Source organism: Alexandromys fortis, unplaced genomic scaffold, assembly GCF_014885135.2.
Source record: "Alexandromys fortis isolate MF-2015 unplaced genomic scaffold, M_Fortis_MF-2015_v1.1 scaffold_201, whole genome shotgun sequence".
NCBI classification, from domain to species: domain Eukaryota; kingdom Metazoa; phylum Chordata; class Mammalia; order Rodentia; family Cricetidae; genus Alexandromys; species Alexandromys fortis.
Window position 1 is genome coordinate 1,499,016 of NW_026068087.1, and position 17,933 is coordinate 1,516,948.

At 45.5% G+C, this 17,933-nt stretch overlaps 1 protein-coding gene and 1 long non-coding RNA gene across 2 annotated transcripts in view; one reads left to right on the forward strand and one right to left on the reverse strand.

The window, feature by feature from the left end:
• LOC126488681 (uncharacterized) overlaps positions 1–7,204 on the reverse strand; it is a 14,828-nt gene extending 7,624 nt beyond the window's left edge. The window contains exon 1 of the long non-coding RNA XR_007588777.1: positions 2,720–7,204. This is a non-coding gene — a long non-coding RNA (uncharacterized lncRNA). The remainder of the gene's footprint in view (positions 1–2,719) is intronic.
• Prkar2b (protein kinase cAMP-dependent type II regulatory subunit beta) overlaps positions 1–17,933 on the forward strand; it is a 710,703-nt gene that overhangs the window by 221,546 nt on the left and 471,224 nt on the right. The gene's annotated exons all lie outside the window — the stretch shown is intronic.

Genomic DNA, 17,933 nt, shown 5'->3' on the forward strand with positions numbered 1-17,933 from the left:
TATATCTGCAGTTTCCCCTCCCTCCTCTCCTCTTAATCATCCCTCACCCCCACCCCTGCTTCCCATCTATCTGTCTCCCCTTATACTCCTCCCCTCTCTCCATTCAGAAAGGGGCAGGCCTCCCATGGGCTTGAACAAAGTATGGTGCATCAAGTTGAGGCAGGGCCAACCAAGCTCCTCCCCCTGAGTCAAGGGTGGGCTAGATAATCCAGCACGGGGAACAGGTTCCAAAAGCCAGCTAAGTATCAGGAACAGATCCTGATCTCTCTGCTAGGAACCTTACGGAGACCACACTACACAACTGTCGCACACATGCAGAGGGCCTATATTGGTTCCATGGAGGCTCCCTAACTGTTGGTCCAGAGTCCATGAACTCAGGTTAGATAACTCTGTGAGTTCCCCCACTTTGACACCCCTAGCTCATACAATAAAATTCTTTAGGAAATAATTTTTAAGTTTGGACTGCTCCTAGGTTCGGGGTCTGACAATGACTTGAGCTTTGCAGTGGTTTAAAAGAAAATGGCCCCCAAAGACAGTGGCATTATTAGGAGTTGTGGGCTTGTTGGAGGAAGTGTGTCACTGTGGGGGCGGGGTTTGAGGTCTCTTTTGCTCAAGTTTCCCTCAGTGTGACAGTCAACTTCCTGCTGCTTTCTGGTCAAGATGCAGTGCTCTCAGTTCCCGTACCATGTCTGCCTTGAATGCCGCCATGCTCCCTTCATGATGATAATGGACAAGAGCTCTGAAATTGTAAGTGAGCCTTCCTCAGTTAAATGTTTTCTTCATAAGAACTGTGGTGGTCTTTGTTCTCTTCACAGCTATAAAACCAGAACTAAGACAGAAGTTGGTACTAGGGACTGGGGTATTGCTGTGATAGGCCTAGTAATGCTTTTGTTTGGAGTAATATGAACTTTGGTGCTTTGGGTTTGGAAATCAGTGGACTGCTTTAAGCATTGCTCAATGGGATGTAGGAGGAGGAACAAGGAAGACAGTGCTGCTGATAATGATTTGAAATGTCAGGAGCTGGCTCAAGAGATTTCAGAGAAGAATTTCAGTATTCTGCCTAGAAATCATTCTTGTGATATTTTAGTGAAGGAGGTGACTGCCTTTTGCCCTTGTCTGAAGAGTCTGCCTGGGGCAAAAGTGAAGAGTTTTGTATTGATTCCATTGGCACAAGAAATCTGAAAGCAGCCTAGTATAGACTCTATCATGTGGCTCTTGGTGGTCGCTCTAGTGAAGAGGTATCATGAAAAGGAGCAAGCTGAGCAAGGAAAAATATGTGAGGAGAAAGAGGGCACCAAGAAGTGGAATGGAGCTAAATGCTGGGTTCAAGGAGATAAGTGGATTAAGAAGTGGAATAAAGGACATGGTGACCTAAAAGCAAGATTCTACACAGCTAAGTTTCCAACTGGTGAGAAGGAACTGAAGAAAAGCTTGGAGCCAGGTGTGGTGGAGCACATCTTTAATTTCAGCATTGGGAAGGCAGAGGCTGGCAGATCTCTGAGTCTGAGCCCAGCCTGGTCTACAGAGCAAGTTTGAGGACAGCCACGCTTAGACAGTGAAGGACAGAATGGTGAAGATGGGATTGAACAACGAGGGAGCCATGGTCCAGCCCCAATAAGCAGCAGAACTTGGCAGCTTCAGCCGTGTGGTTATTTGGCTTTAGAGGTAAGGGGAGAAGAAAGGAGTTAAGGAATAACACTTCTGGGGCCAGGTATGTGTCAGGGGTGTCCCTGAATGCAGGTCTAGTAGAGAGGTCACCGTGTGAGGTTGTGAAGCTGAGGCCTGGATTGCCTCGGAGAACTCAAGATGTCAGAGCTGGCACCTGCTGTGAGCTGCTAACAGGGAGGAACCAACTCAAGAGAAAGAAGGGTGTGGTAGACAACAAAGATGAACAGATTTGGAGATCTAAGTGGCTGGGTGGGCTCCCCATAACACTTTTGGGTCACAGAAAAAGAAAACTGCCAACCAACACACCATTCTTAGGATTTATTTTTGAATGAAGTTTTTTAATGATATTTTAGCATCGTTCAATATGATTTCCAAGATTTTGTCCTCAGACATCATAGACTATTTCTACAATTGGCTCAAGCGATATCAGTAATAGCTGTTCTGTTGAAACTACCCACAAGGTAAGAGTCTCTGCGTACTGAAATATGAGATGCAGGGGTTTATCTATCTACTGTGTCTCGGCAAGTAGAGACAGGGTGCAGGAGAAAGCAGGAGAGTGTGGGAAGGGATCAATTTTTGGAACAGCGTGTGCCCCTATTATTCTTCATCGTGTGAAGTACAAAGTGCTGGTCACTAAGGCTTTCCCTGTTCCCACACTGGGGTTCCCTCTGGGTGCCAGGAAGCCATTCTGCTTCTCCTCCTGGCCCAGGTCCTTGGTGAGGAAGGGATCAATACTAGCCAAGGCTTTTTCCAGCAGACACCATCTTTCCCAGTAATATCTTCTCGCCTTGTGGGTGCCAACGTGTGTACCTCCATTATGTTTTTTGGATATTTATCAGGAAAATAACATTCTGCCCAACACTCACCCCAGTCCTTGAATGTTGGGGGAAGGCTGTTCGTTCCTTCCAGGCTGCCCAGACCATGAAACAATCACTGAGAAACTATATTATTTGTAATATTGTTTAGCCAATAGCATATTTTTAGCTAGCCCTTATATCCTAAACTAACCCATCTCCATTAATCTGTGTATCGCCATGTGGCTGCGGCTTACTGTCAAGGTTCCATCCAGCGTCTGTCTCCAGTGGGACTACATTGCTTCTCCAAAGAAATCCCACGCTCGAATGTTTTGTGAAAGAGCTTACATTTAGTGAAAAAAAAAACAGACATGTGGAAATCTATTATTTGTACAATAAAGGGATGGGTCCCATGCAAGAAAGTTTAGCACAGAACATGAGAGTCAGCTCGGCAGGGTGTTGTTTACCTGAGAGTGTTGAGCAAGGCACTACATGGGCTGGGTGCTTGCCAGGCAGAGATGTGGATAGAGGGAATGATACAAAAAACCCAAACAGATGGAAAAGGAGGTATGTTTGATACCGAGTAATGTCAGTGCCGTTGAACTAATGAGTGTGTGTGTCTGTATATGTACAGGTTGTGAGTCAGGCAGGAAAGGTCCCTGTGTGCCATGTTCTGGAACCTACTTTTCGACTCACAGCTAATGAGTCATGGTCAAGAGGTGGCCCTGACATCAGCAGGAGGGGAGAAGCAAGGCTGGACACCCAGAGGACAGTGTGGAACAGTTGGAATGGTCTCAGGAACCCCAAAGGACGTCAGGTTCCCAAGATGGGCCTTGACTCAACTGTGACAGTGTGTGTGTGTGTGTGTGTGTGTGCAAAGGAAGTCCCCGGTGGTAATTGTGCGGTTGACTGACAGTGACCAAAAGCTTGACTTCTCTGGTGGGCGTTGAACCTAGAGCAATAGTGTAGGCGTCCATCAGGGGAGATACAAGTCAACCGTGTGTTCAGAAACATTATTAACCAGTCTGTAGAGGAGTCCCCCCCCCCCCATGCTTCAAAGGATATTATGATTAAAAGGATGTGAGTTTATTTAGCAAATGTAACTTTGGATCATGGAAGGGACCACACACACAGCGTGGAGACAGAACCTTCTTTGTTCATGCCTCTATTTTACCTCAGTGGAAGCCGGTTCTCTACTACTCTTGAGCTCAGGTTTTTTTTTTTTCCCCTGCTATTAATCTGCCACCCTGTGGCCTAATGCGGAACTCCAGTCTTAAAGATGAGAGGGAGGACTTAGGAAACCAATGTTCTCTTGGCAAATATAAACATTGAGATAGCATTGGCTGTGAAAAAGATTGTATCACAGCAGGGATGTCCCTCTGCAACGTAATGTCTTCTTCCTGCTGTCCAGCGATGCTGTGTGATAGGAATCCACAGAGTGAACGGAAAGACGGAGGTGCAGGCACTTGTGAATCTATGCTTTCGAGCCTACGAAACAAAAGCCTGGCCAGCGTTTTCACATCCCCCTAAAAGCTAAATAACCAGGTAAGATTAACATTCCCAAACACTGTCTAGACTCATAAGACAGCTTTGCACAATAACAACTAGACACCGAATAAACACTCTGAAAAGTGAAACCAATGGATTCCACACATACACCTCTCAGCATCCACACGGCAGCTCCCAATCATCTGTAACTCCATTCCGGGAGGTCGGATGTTCTCTTCTGGCTTCTGTGGACACCAGGCACATATGTGGTATACATACACACATTCAGGCAAAACAATTATACAAATAAAATGAAAATAAATGCATCATTTAAAAACGAAAGGGCAATTAAACCGCCTGGGGACTAGTATATTTCTTAAATTTCCATTTTGATGTCTCTATTTTAATCTTATACCATCAGTTCTTAATTTTTCTTTCCAGCCAATCTTGTTTCCTCAGCCCAAGCCTGTTGTTCTTAAGTACTGTTATCTTTATTTTATGTGTTCTCTTCCCAAACAGCCATATCTTAGATTTACTATATATCTGGATTAGTGATGTGTAGTCTTTTCCGAGCAGGCGGCTGTTTATTGCAGCAGGACAGGCCTGGCTGCAGCTAGCAGCAAGCCTCAACTGCCTTGTAATATATGAAGGAAATGAAAAGCCTTCCCAAGACGGCAGGTTTCTTACTCCTTTTCTCACTAATTTGGAATTCCAGCTCCCTTCCCAGCTCAGGTTTTACAACTACTTATCATTTTTGTTTTGTATCTTTTTGCAATGTAGCAAAGAAAGTGAGTGTTGGGAGGGAACAGAAGGTAACTGAGTCCAACTAGCTGCTATTGGCGTTAACAGAATGCCTGTCTAAACAGTGGGCTTGGTTTTAGTTCATTCTGTCACACACAAAATGACGTCCAGTTGACATGTGCAGAATCATGAGGACAGTAATAACTCCAGGTATCCTCCCATGTCCACGAGCTCCATGCTTGCAGACTTGGACAAGCGCAGATGGGAAATTGTTTGGAAAACAAGAATTGCATCTATTGAACATGTAATATAATTTCTTGATATTAGTTCCTTAGAAATCCATAAAACTATTCACATAGCATTTACCTCATATCAGGTATTATTAATAATCTAGAGACAAATTAAAGTATATGGACAGGTGGGTCTAGGCAATATGAAAATACTATTATACATCATTTTAAATAAGGGGCTTTAATATCTGAGGCTTTTAATATCTCTGCAATGTGATGGGAGTGCAATTAACTCTAGGGATCCCAAAGACTTGTATTATACAAATGATATAGAAGTTAAGGAGACTATCACTGAGACCAGCTAGGGCACCAACATGGCTTCTGGCTAACTGAGGTGGCAGATGTTGGAGCTTGGTCCTTTTCTTAGTTACTTTTCTGTTGCTGTGGCCAAATACCCTGACAGAAGGCAAGTTAGGGGAATAGGGCTTACTTATGGTTCCAGAGGCTCAGAGTCTATAATGGTGGAGATGGCATGGTGGCCAGAGCACAGGAGAGAGAGAGAGAGAGAGAGAGAGAGAGAGAGAGAGAGAGAGAGAGAGAGAGAATAGGAAGTGGGTGAGAGCCATAAACCTCAAAACCCACCCCCAGCAATGCACTTCTTTCAACAGATCTCCACGTTGCAAACCACGTCACCAACCAGAGACCAACTGTTCAAATGCATGAGCCTACAGGGGATGTTTCTCACACAGTAACAGTCCCGGGTCACACACGCAATGTAGCTGACGTGGATAAGCAGAAATGAAAGTGACAATGGAGGCTGTTAAAACAGGAGGGTGCTCAGCGTTAATCCAAGCTTGGCAAGGGCACAGCGCTCACATTTGCCTTAGAACTCTGTGCCCTCTTTCCCACTGCTGAGAATCACTCCCTTTGTCTGTGTCTGAGCACAGTGGCTACATTGCCCACTCAGGGAAGATCAGAGGCAGCTGCCGGCTTGCCTTTTCCACCCTGCGAAAGAATGTTCCCTAACCCACTCACCCAGCATCACAAGATCCACTTCCCCCAGGCCAGGCTGTGGTAGGTGCTCGGTTCCCCCGGCAGCAAGGGGAAGAGGAACTGATTTTGCCACCTCAAGGGAAGACGAACACCAGCTCCCAGATGAACTTTTTCCTCTTTCCCATCCTGCTGACTTTCACTTTCTGGCCTTCATTTCTCATTCTGCAGGAAATGGAGCCAAGCTAAGCACACCACCCAATTTCACCACACCTTTCTTCCAGAGCAGGACCATGATCCCTGTTACTCTCGGCAGCGGAGGGCCTGCCTGGTGGCATCTCACTTACCACAGAGGACTTGTCTGGTTTTGGCTTCATCATGAAGAGGGCTGAGGTCACAGACTCGAACAGGACAATGGGACTTTCTGCCCCCTCCCCATTTTCTGAAGCCTGAACATCCCAGTTGATGGGCTGCCCATGCCCTGGTCCCGTTCTAAAGCCTAGGGCCACCTCAACTCTGACCCCAACTCTGAGATCAGCCTGGCTCTGTGGCCCACTCCAAATCATGTCACCCGGCTGGAGAAGGGTAAAACCCCAACATTCTTTAAGGAGTTCGATGTTTGAGGCTAGTAAGTCTGTGTGAAGTTAAATGTAGAATACACACAATTTCTGAATGAATTAATCACCCAAGGCTACACATTTTCAGGTTCAGGGTTTCAAAGGTGACAGTAAGATGGGTTATCTTTGGGGGGGGCTTGCAGTTTACTGGAGAGATAGTAATGCCCACACAGAAGAGTGAGGGTCCCTTCTTAGGCATTTTAGAGGCGGAGGGAGGCTCTCTGTCACATGACTGTTGCTTACAGCCTAGCTATTTGATCCCTGGGCAGCAGAGGGGTCTTTTTAGCCTAGGGCCTGTCCGAAGAATCAGCTACAAGGGTAGGGAGACAAGAATCTTGGAAAACCAACCAGTGGAGAGGTTTTTTAAATAGGCGTGACCCTGGCTAACTGAAGCCCCCAAAACCTTCTAAAAGAAAGAAAAGATGGAAGCAAGCTCTGGTCAGGAAGGGTTAAGAGCCTGATGTGAGAGGGTACTGTGCTCAGAGTCATCAGAAACCACAGAGGCAGGGACCGCAGTCAAGTCAGGGCTACACCATTGCAGCGCCGCAGCCGACTTCATTCTGCTCTCAGCTCTACCCGACTCTCCAGGCCGTGCTGCCCTGTTAGAACTGTCATGCAGGCTGGAAGCCATCATGGATCTAAGCAAAGAAGCATCTTTTTTTTTTTTTTTTTTTTTTTTTTTTTTAGGGATCAACACAGCATAAAATTCAAGTCAGAGCAGCAGGCTGGAGACTCCTGTTCTCTGCAGAAGCCAAAGGACCTGCTAAGGTCGTGCGGTATTGGAATTCAGTGCTTTCTGTATTTAATCATGGCTTTCACAACATCCTTTGTCTTCTTCTCTTATTCCCTATTAACTCTACTGCCAATTCCTTTCAGTGTGGTCTCCCCATGACCCTCTGGACTCCTTCTTTCTTTCTTTCTTTCTTTCTTTCTTTCTTTCTTTCTTTCTTTCTTCACAATTAGCTCGTGTGCTGTTGAACTGAAAACACAAATGAACACAGCTTCCTGGAAGCCCTCGACCCCCAGGCAGCCTGCCAAGCTGAAAACATGGACAAAAGGCAACCAGGGAGCCCCGGGATGTGAGGGCCTCTCCACGCTGAGTGGGCATTTGTCCTTATTTGAAGTCAATTTGTGAACCTCTCCCAGCTCCTGCAAATGCTTTAGGTTCTGCAGGGACCAAATGTTCCCTGAGTACGTTAAACAAAAACACAAGGAAAGAACAGAAGGTTGACATTTTACCCAACCCCGAGAGCAGAAAGGAAAACACTTGAAGCTGAAAAATTGCTTTCTGTGCCTGCAGTTCTGGGAAGGCTAGAATAGGCTAAATGGCCTCACCAGCCTTTAAAATGTAAAAGTGCAGCCCTGCTTCCATCTTCAATTAAAGCTGGCCCGCACTGCCCGTGGCTGGCAATGTGGACCACTGGGGGGTCTGAAGAGTTCCTGCATCCTGATAACCCTCTCCACCAACTCAATAATCCGAATCAGACCAAATAAAACCAAGTTAGAAAATGCCAGATTTAATGGATATCAATGCTCCCAGAAGGCTTTCCAGTACCCCAGAGAGGAGCCGAGGAAAGAAGACCTGAAAACCACGTGTTTGTTGGGGGGGGCAGTTTAAATACCCTTTGGGGGTGGTCTTGAGTATCTCTGGGAAGGGGTCATTGTTTGGTGGGCATTCTCGAGGATAGAGTCTGGACTGAGGCAACTCCCAGGGGAGGGCCTTGGGGTAGAACTTCTACCCAAACATCCCAGACTCTTTGGGTATAGGGGGACCAGCTCAAATCTGGTTACTTCCTATGGGCATGGGGAGACATGGGGGAGGGGAGAGTTGGAAGTTGGTGGTCTCAAGCTCAGCGAGAGGTGTGGCTGGAGAGACATCCGGTTAACTGCCATCCTGGACACCTCAGGCATTTGTTCCTCGAGGGAGACGAGAAGGCAGGTTGTTAGGAGGAAAAAAATATTGTTATTATTGGCCCTGTGAATGGGGCTAGCCAGGGAAAGGGTGATTAACTGCCAGAAAGAATCGGATGGAGAAGTGCCCTGGTTGTACAGGGGAGGCAGGGGTGAATGAGTGAGATGAGAGCAGATGTGCCCTTTAAAACCAGATTTCAGTTGCTGGGTGGGTGCCCATTTGAGCCTGGAGAGGTGGTACCAATGGTGAAGTCCCAGGAGGTGGTGAGCTGGTGTAGGTGTTGGCGTTATCTGGAGAATCCTCTGCAGGTTGGTCTTGGCCCAGGCAGGAGGAGTGATCTATAAAACATGCTTGAAAATGGGTGGGGTCAAAATAGGCTCTGCAGACTGTTTTCACCAGACCAGATTTCTTGATATGGCAGCAGAACTTTTCCCAGGAACGTTTCCCTGCAGGTATCTGTAAGCTGGAACAGTTTTACATGTTGGTGTCATAGCAAAAGGCTATGTATGTCTTTAGGTTAACAGGCATGAACATTTTAGAAGATAATTAAAGGAAACTGGAGACTCCGAATCTCTGAAGATGCATCTGAAGCCTGTTAATTCTGGACTATGAAGCCTGAGAAAGAGGCACAACTGTCTGCATTTTTAGCACGAAACTTAACAAATGAAGTAATGAGCTACCAGTACCTTATGTCATCAAATGCCATCAGACAGACTGAGAGGGAAGAGTAATAAGCAGAAGTGAGACAGCTTTTTTCATCTACCCAGGCAATCCCAAGTCTCTCCGTAGTCTTCGGTGAACAACAGTCTTAGAAGCAGTACCTGCCTTTAGCTGATGAGCCCAGAAGGCCTGAAAAATTTTCCTGAGGGGGTAGGGTTCGGTATACCTGTCTTGGCAGGATGAAATGATTGATTCCCCCAGTGTAGTATCCAGGAAGCTGATGAGGTAGAAGGCAGGTTTTTTTTTCTTGCTGTGTGAGTGGATTTGCCATATCCAAAGTCAAGCCTTCAGGAGGAAGTTCAAACACGCACCTTCTTGGAGGAGCTATAGGATGCTGCAGGAGCTGGCATGCATCTCCTTCATAAGAATCTCCTTTGTTAAATGCCATACTCTTAGATCTGTAAAGGCACTTGAGAGTCAGGGCACCATTACCTGTCAGGTAAATGTAAATTAGACATAGAGTTTGTCCAATCAGTTATAGCTTACCAATGTCAGTAGAGGCAAGAAGATTAGAAGAAATATTTCAGTAAGCCAAAGTTTATTGGAGGCAGAATGTCTCGTTGGTAGGTAGAACACATGGGTATATTTACCAAAGATGGCATTGAGGTTTCTGTTTTGATCTCAACCAAAAATGGCAGCTATCCACATTTGTAATTTTCCACAGCTGTCATAATCTGAGTTATAAGTTCTACAGATTTTAAAACAAGCACACATACACACATACAAACATATAACAAGCATACTGTGGCCCCATTATTAACACATATATATTAACGGACAGATGACCAAAACTTTTTCCAGGAACCTGTGTCAGCTGACCAACTTAAAAATCCTGGAGTAGACTGCAGAATCCAGGTGAGCACACAGATGATCCCACTGAGGGCCAGATCAGCAGAGGCTGTAAGGAGAACAGAAACATAAGGACAGGACACCTAAGCAGCTCAGAGTGGGAGGAGGGGAAAAGGATCCATTGCAGGGAGAATCCCAGCGTGACCAGATCACATGCCAGAAATGCATAAGGATGGAACACCTATGCAGCTCATAGAGGGAGGAGGGGGAACGGATCCATTGCAGGGAGAATCCCAGCATGACCAGATCACATGCCAGGAACGCATAAGGACAGCAAACAGCAAGAGAAGCAGGGAGGAGGGAGGGAGCGGGAGCACAATATCCAGAAACCATGAGCATATGAGGGGTTGTTCACTTGTTCCCACGCTGGCAAGAATTTTTAGGCATCAAGAATATACAGTGTCTGTTAAGTTGGGAGTGTAGATCCCAGCCCCCAGGCCTGAGAGTTGTATTGGTCTGGACTCCAAATGCCAGCATGCCAAGTCCTGACCCCTCCTTGGGGGCGGGGGTCATGACCACTCCCACAGGGTATTTAAGTGAACTCCCAAAAGAGGATCACGTGCTCCCTTTCCTTTCCCCTCTGAGGTTGCATTAGTGGCCTCCCAGTTCCCACTGGGGGGGGGGCACCCAAAAGTGCAGGAATCCCATTAAACCTGGGTATTTCTTAATTTGGCTTGTTTTGATTTGGCTTGATTGGGAATTTGCATAGGCAGAGAGCTCGCGTTAGGAAAAACTCCTAACAGTGTCAGATAGCCCTAAGTTAAAAGATTTTGTAAAAGGCGGCCCAAAGGTGTTTGGGGATCAGGCCTCAAATTGTAGGTACATTTTGCAAGTCTGTCTGGAACCTGAAGCCTAGTGCAATGGTGCAATGTGTCTACTTTGGGTCAAAAAAAAAAAAACAAAAAAAAACAAAAACAAAACAAAAAAAAAAACTGGGGTGTGAGAAATTCCCTGAACAGAACATCATCAGAAAAAGGAATCCTACAGGACAAGGCAGGAGTCTGGCACAGCTGTGTCCTTTCGTGGGGCAGCCCGAAAATTGCATGAGGCCCTGAGCCTTTAAGATAATGGCTTGGGAATCAGAACTTACCCTGATAGAGCCAGTCTTAGCCTGGTGGAGAGCAGGTGTGGGGGAGAAACAGCCTGTTACCTGTCAGTTTCTGCTGCTCCCAGGTGGACCGGCTCCTTGGGTCCAAACTCGTCTGCTGTTGTTACAATCTACAATTAACCATCTAATCCTTGGTGGTCCAGTTTACTGCTCCTACCGTGTCTGTGTGTACAAGAAGCAATGATTCTCAGCAGTTCCTACTGAGGTCAGGAGACACTTTTGTGGGTACTGCTGCTCCCGATGCTTCCTCAGAGAGGCCTCTCCAGGCTCAGGAAGTTCATTCACAGTGGATTATCTCTGTGGAATAGACTTCATTGTGAACACACAGAGACAGGCACACACACACACACACACACACACACACACACACACACACACCTGTACTCTTTTATTGGATCTCGTAGATCTTGTAGAAGAGGTTCTTAATCTGCCATTTTACCTGGAAATCCTCTTCAATATTTTTTTCTCTTCTTCAGACTGGACAATTTCTATTAATCCATTCTCAAGGTTATAGTTCATTCCTTTCATTATTTCACCCAGATTTATTGTTGAGGCCACCTGGTGACAGTTTCATTTAGCTTATTCTAATTTCTGGATCTAGAAATTGGACCACTGGGGTCTCCATTCATGCTTGCTATTTCTTTATTGAGGGTTCCTACTTCTGTTCCTACATGAGTCATGACCATCATGTTTTTCCTTTAATTCTTTAAACACGGTCTCATTTCATTCTTTAAACCTATTTATAATTACAGCTTTGATGTTTGTGCTGCCAAATCCAGCATCAGTCGCTCTCTGGTGACCAGTTTCCCTATGACTATGAGGCACATTGTTTCTTTTCGTGTCTTAGGAAGTGCTGAAAAATAGACACAATTGAAACAATTCCCGATTCTCTTTATTTTACCCATAAATTGTAATTGCCCTAGCATCTGACCTGGACCTGATGGAAAGATCTCTCTCCCAAGCCTGTGCAAACACTGAATTAGAGAGAGTTCACTCCCTAAGACTCCTACCCTATCAGTAGAGCTGAGTTAGCTGCAAACCCACAGGTCAGACATTTTGAAGATTACCTCATTTGAACTTCAGGTGAGTTTTCTATGAGCAGACACGACCCTCAGCAGTCAGAGATGAATAGTTGGTCTAGCTCCTCCCTGTTCCTCTGTTTTCTGGATCTCTACACATTTGAGTCTGTTCACACTCATTGGAACAGGAATCACACTTTGTTTGTGTTTAACACAGGGACTCTCTGTGTATCCCTGACTGTCCTGGAACTTTCTATGTAGACTAGACTGGTCTCAGTCTCACAGAGACCCTCCTGCCTCTGCCTCAGAATGCTGGGATTTGGGCATGTGCCACCATGCCCAGCAAGGCCACACTTTTGGCCAACAGCTGAGGTGTCTGTTTCTTCCAGTTTGCTAATACAATGATGCTAGTTGGGCGGGGGAGGGGGGGGAGTTTGCTCAGATTAGTTCTCTCTGACTGTGAAAATGTTGTGATTCGCAGCCATCTCTATCCTGGAAAACTTAAATTTCCTCACCAACTGAGGTGAGATAAGAGATAAGAGACTCCCAACACAAGAGGCTGCTAGTTACCATGGTCCTTGGTCAACAGCCAACAGATTTTCATAAATGCTTCAGAAGTTTTGTTTGTTTTTAATCTAGTGTTCAAAATCCTTACATAATTGTTTTGTCTCAGTTCACACATATGCCTGTGTGCACACACGCACATACACGGACACACACACACACACTGCCTTTTAATAAAGTGTTTAGTAGGTACCTAGCCCTGACTCACCTCTCCCTGCCTTAGCCTCCCAGACTCTGTGTGTGCAGTACTGTGTAAGGCTTTTACACTTTGGAGGATACAGAGAATTCTCTAGCTTACCACAGTTCAAGGTTGTGTTTCTCTATGTATTTTTATCACTTTTTTTGTCAAAATAAAGTTCAGCTTACACAATGTGTGCATAAATAGTTTCAAATAGAATATGAACAGTGATTATTTCTTCACCTTAGTTTCCTGAGTTGAGTATTAATTCATATTTTCTTTAGTTATTTCCCTACCAAAACAATCAAATAAGCCATCACTTCTCTTTCTATTATTATTTTTCCATCTGGGCATTTCTCTGAGAGTCCTTTCTTCTATGATTGTAATTCGATTGCTCTTTTTTTTCCCTTTGCTTTTCGGCAGAATAACTCTCATTCTGAGAACGTCCTTTGTTTTTCTCCCATGTTGGGGGTGCTGTTTTGTGGTTAAATGCTATTGTTCTGAAAGCAGGAAGTGCAGTGACCAGAAGCATTGGCTCTGCAGACAGAGTCCAGCTTGGCCTGGAGTCCAGGTCTGTGTTAGTACACCCGCCACCTCGGAAGCCCAGCTTTTCCAGCAAGGGTGCGAAGGACAGCAATGCTAACCCCACTCAGCACTCAGTGGTCCCAAGGACCCCAGGAGCTGAACAGAAGCACCTCTGTTATCGATTCACCTTAGGTAAGGTAGCATGTGTTTGCTGAGGCTCTGGCACGTTTTGAGGTGTGTTCAGGAGACGTCCGAATGTTGAAGGTTCCGTGTCATCATCATCTCACACCTTTCAGCCTCACTGTTGTGAAACTGATTGTTTCCTTTTAATGTCATTGAAAAGAGAAGTAAAGGAATGAAAACAAAACCAAACGCAATTCTTGGGAATTTTCAGAATCTCTTGTTCTTCCTGCTTTGAATTTTCTCAAGAGATAGACAGACAGTGTCTGGGCCTCTTTTAAGGCCACCTGTTCTGTTGGATCAGAGTTCCCTCTTTACGGTCTTACTTCATCTTTATTACATCCTGGAGCTGAAGAGATGGCTCAGCAGTTAAGAGGACTCACAGCTCTCTCAGAGGTCCAGGGTTTGGTGACAGCTCACAACTTCACAACTGTAAGGCCCTTGTCACATGCAAGTGGCTAGGCCCTGTCCCAGACTACACTAAAGGTCATTTCCAGCCCTTGAGACACAGGGGCCAAGTTCCACCATACAGAGGAAAAACAAAAAACAAAAAACCCAAGATCATACCACAGAAACCCATGAATCCCAGGCTGCACTGCAAAGCTCTGCCCATCACCTTCCCTACCCCAAGAAACCCTATATTATAATCATATTAGCTACAATGGGGAAGAAAAGCAAGAGTCCTTAGTGTCTTATCCAGGTAACTGTTTATCAGTCCCCGCACAGGTCCCGTGATGATTGGTGGCAGACTCTGCTCTGGGTAGGGTTACACTTTCATCTAGATACTTTGTCAAGGCAAAAGAGAAGGAGATACATGTGTGCTTTTACCCACAAGGAACACACAAGAGCTCCCCTTATATGTCATGGCCTAATGCAAATCATGTCTACCTAATACTTTCAGATAGAGAAAATGCCACGCTCCTCAGTGTTCAGGATGGGAGATTCAGAAACATGCTTTGACGGATCTCATTCTGGATTTCCCCTTCCTCCTCATTCAGAAAGTCAGCATCACTTGATCAAGGAAGACTTTCTTGATCCTTCCCTCCCTCCCTCCCTCCCTCCCTCCCTCCCTCCCTCCCTTCCTTCCTTCCTTCCTTCCTTCCTTCCTTTCTTCCTCCTTTTCTTTCCCTGATGCAATAAAGTGAGATCCTGCTTCAACAGACTCCTGACTCAATGTGTGTTTCTCCCCAGAGGCCGGGGGGGGGGGGGTCTGGGCCAACACTCACCTTCCCGCTCAGCCCCAGGGAGAGACCCGCAGGACCAGCTCTGCCTCAGCCCAATCTGCTGGAAAAGCCAGCATTTTTTCCTCCTCAGAATTCAATCTCTCCCTTGTTACACTGACTCTCACATGGAGGATGCTTCTTGTCTGCCACCCACCTAGGGAGCCTGAAACTTTGAGTTTGCCTAGCTTCCTGTGTTAACGTGTGCTGTGATGATGGTGGCTGCTGGGGAGATACAAAGGGATGGATAAAACTGGGGGGTTTGTTACTCTTTAGTTGTATAGGACAAACAGCAGGCGGAAGAACCCCCTTGTTTTCATTTTGGCCTTTCCTAAGCTTGACTTGATTTTGTCAATATTCTTTGGTAACCAGGGAGAAAAGGGAAGAAAGAAAACAGGACTTCCGGAAAAGAGATTTCAGTAAGAAATAACTTAGACCCCGTGGAAGAAGGGACTGCAGGAACTAAGGACAGCTAAGGAATTGGTACGACTGGAGAATAGCCAAGAAGGAGAAAAAAAGCAATCATGATATCCACCACCCCAGAGTTCTGGAACACAACCAGGAGACCAGACTTGAATATGTGAAAAAGAGAGCCAAGGTATAGGCAAAATGCTAAGAAAATCCACTCAATGAACCACAGCAGAAAGTTCCCCAACTCTAGGGAAAGATATGGAATCCACGTATTGACAGCTTTTAGAACCCCAAGTAGATGTGGCCATGTTATAGTTAAATTGTGCACAGTGCACAACAAAGAAAGAACACTGAAAGACATAACAGGGAGGCACCAAGTTACATACCAAGGCAAAAGAAAGAAGTGTGATAAAAGATGACAAAGGAAAGGAATGTGGGGAAGAAGACAACAGCCAGAACATAAAATCTACATAGAAATCAAGCAAAGAAGGCTGGGGTGGTGGCTTAGAGGTTAGGAGCATTTGATGCTATTCAAGAGGACTCGCTTGGGGTGGCTCACAACTGCCTACAACTCCAGGGCCAGAGGATCTCCTGCCCTCTGCTGGCCTGACTAAGAAGCTGCACTCTCATCCCCCACACTTATAATTCAAGACAGAAATAAATCTTGGGGCTGAAGAGCAGGCTTTGTGGTTAAGAACATGCACTGCTCTTGCAGAGGACTCATGTTCCGCTTCAAGTGCCCACTTCAGGTTGCTCACAACCACCTGCAACCCTCGCTGAAGGAGATCTGAAACTTCTGGTTTCCTAAGGCACCTGCTATCTGTACACACACACACACACACACACACACACACACATACACACACAGAGAGAGAGAGAGAGAGAGAGAGAGAGAGAGAGAGAGAGAGAGAGAGAATAAAATCGTTTAGACATTAAAAGTACAACTTTTACAAACATTCCGGTAAGGAAAGGAATAGGGCTGGTGATATGACTTAATGGGTGAGTGCTGGCTGTCAATCTAGACCATCTGAGTTCTGAGGCCCCCACATGACAGAAGAAAACTGCTGTCCTCTGACCTCCACATGTGTGCTATGGCATGTGAGTGTGCACACACATAAGACATAATGCAAATAAGAAAAGGCTGATAAGCGTATTATTTAAATATTAACCATTTAATATTAGAATTTAAATATATGAGTATTAGAGTCAGATAATAGCGCAATCTTAGCTGAAAGAGTAAAGCACAGAAGCCTCAGAGCCCTCCAGGCCAGAAGAATAAGCTGCAGGCGTCATACCAGAGTCACAGCAACAAAAACAGCACGTTACTGACAGAAAACAGACGTGGATTGGAGCAGAGAGCACAGACAGACAATCCCACACAGCTACAACTGACTGCTTCTTCACAAAGGTGCCAAAAATGTATGTTGGAGAGAAGACAGCATCTTTAATAAGGAAGAAATGTTGGGAAGACTGGTACCCACATATAGAACAGCTCCTGTCTCTCACCTTGTACAAGAATTGACTCAAAATGGTTCATAAAAATCTTCAAGGCTTGCACCTTTGAAACTGCTATAGAAATATATGAGGGAAACACTTCGGGACATCTGCACAGGCGACAGCTTCCTGTATAGGTCACCAACATCTCAGGGAACAACAACAGGATTGATAAATGAAACTGCACCAAGTTAAAAACGTGTTTGTGCTGCAAAGGGAACAACCGCCAGAGAAAGAAAGAGTTTACAGGACGGGAGGAAAACTTGGCCGGACATGTATCTAATACTGGGTTCACATCCAGAATACATACAAAAGTCTGCTGTTTATAAGAAATAGTTGGAATGGGAGACCATCATTGTTAAGTGAAATACGCCACACTTAGGCGTAGAACATCGTTTCTCTCATATGCCAAATCTATATTTATTTACTGGTCTCAAAGATTTAATTTATTTTAACTTATGTGTATCATGACATGTGTGTGTGTGTGTGTGTGTGCACATGTGTATACGCCCATGGACACCAGAAAAGTGTGTCATATCTCCTGTAACTTGCCCCTGACTTGTGCACTGGGATCTGAACTTAGGTGCTGTGCAAAAGCAGCAGCGCCTTTAACCACTGAGTCAGCTCCCAGCTCCAGGTTCTAGATTTTTTTTTTTTAGCACAGAAAAGAGATTTATTCAATATGACTACATAGTGAGGATTAAAAAAAAAGAATAGGGAGAAGACTCAGGAGAAACCACACAGAAACTGTATTAATTACAACACTGCTTGGCTAATGATTAAAAAATATTCCTAGCTAACTCTTAAATCTTTTTTTTTAAATTTATTTATTTATTTATTTATTAAACATTTCTGTCTCTTCCCCACCGCCGCCTCCCCTTTCCCTCCCCCTCCCCCAATCAAGTCCCCCTCCCTCGTCAGCCCAAAGAGCAATCAGGGTTCCCTGCCCTGTGGGAAGTCCAAGGACCACCCACCTCCATCCAGGTCTAGTAAGGTGAGCATCCAAACTGCCTAGGCTCCCACAAAACCAATAGGTGCAGTAGGATCAAAAACCCATTGCCATTGTTCTTGAGGTCTCAGTAGTCCTCATTGTCCGCTATGTTCAGCGAGACCGGTTTTAACCCAGGCTTTTTCAGACCCAGGCCAGCTGGCCTTGGTGAGTTCCCGATAGAACATCCCCATTGTCTCAGTGTGTGGGTGCACCCCTCGCGGTCCTGAGTTCCTT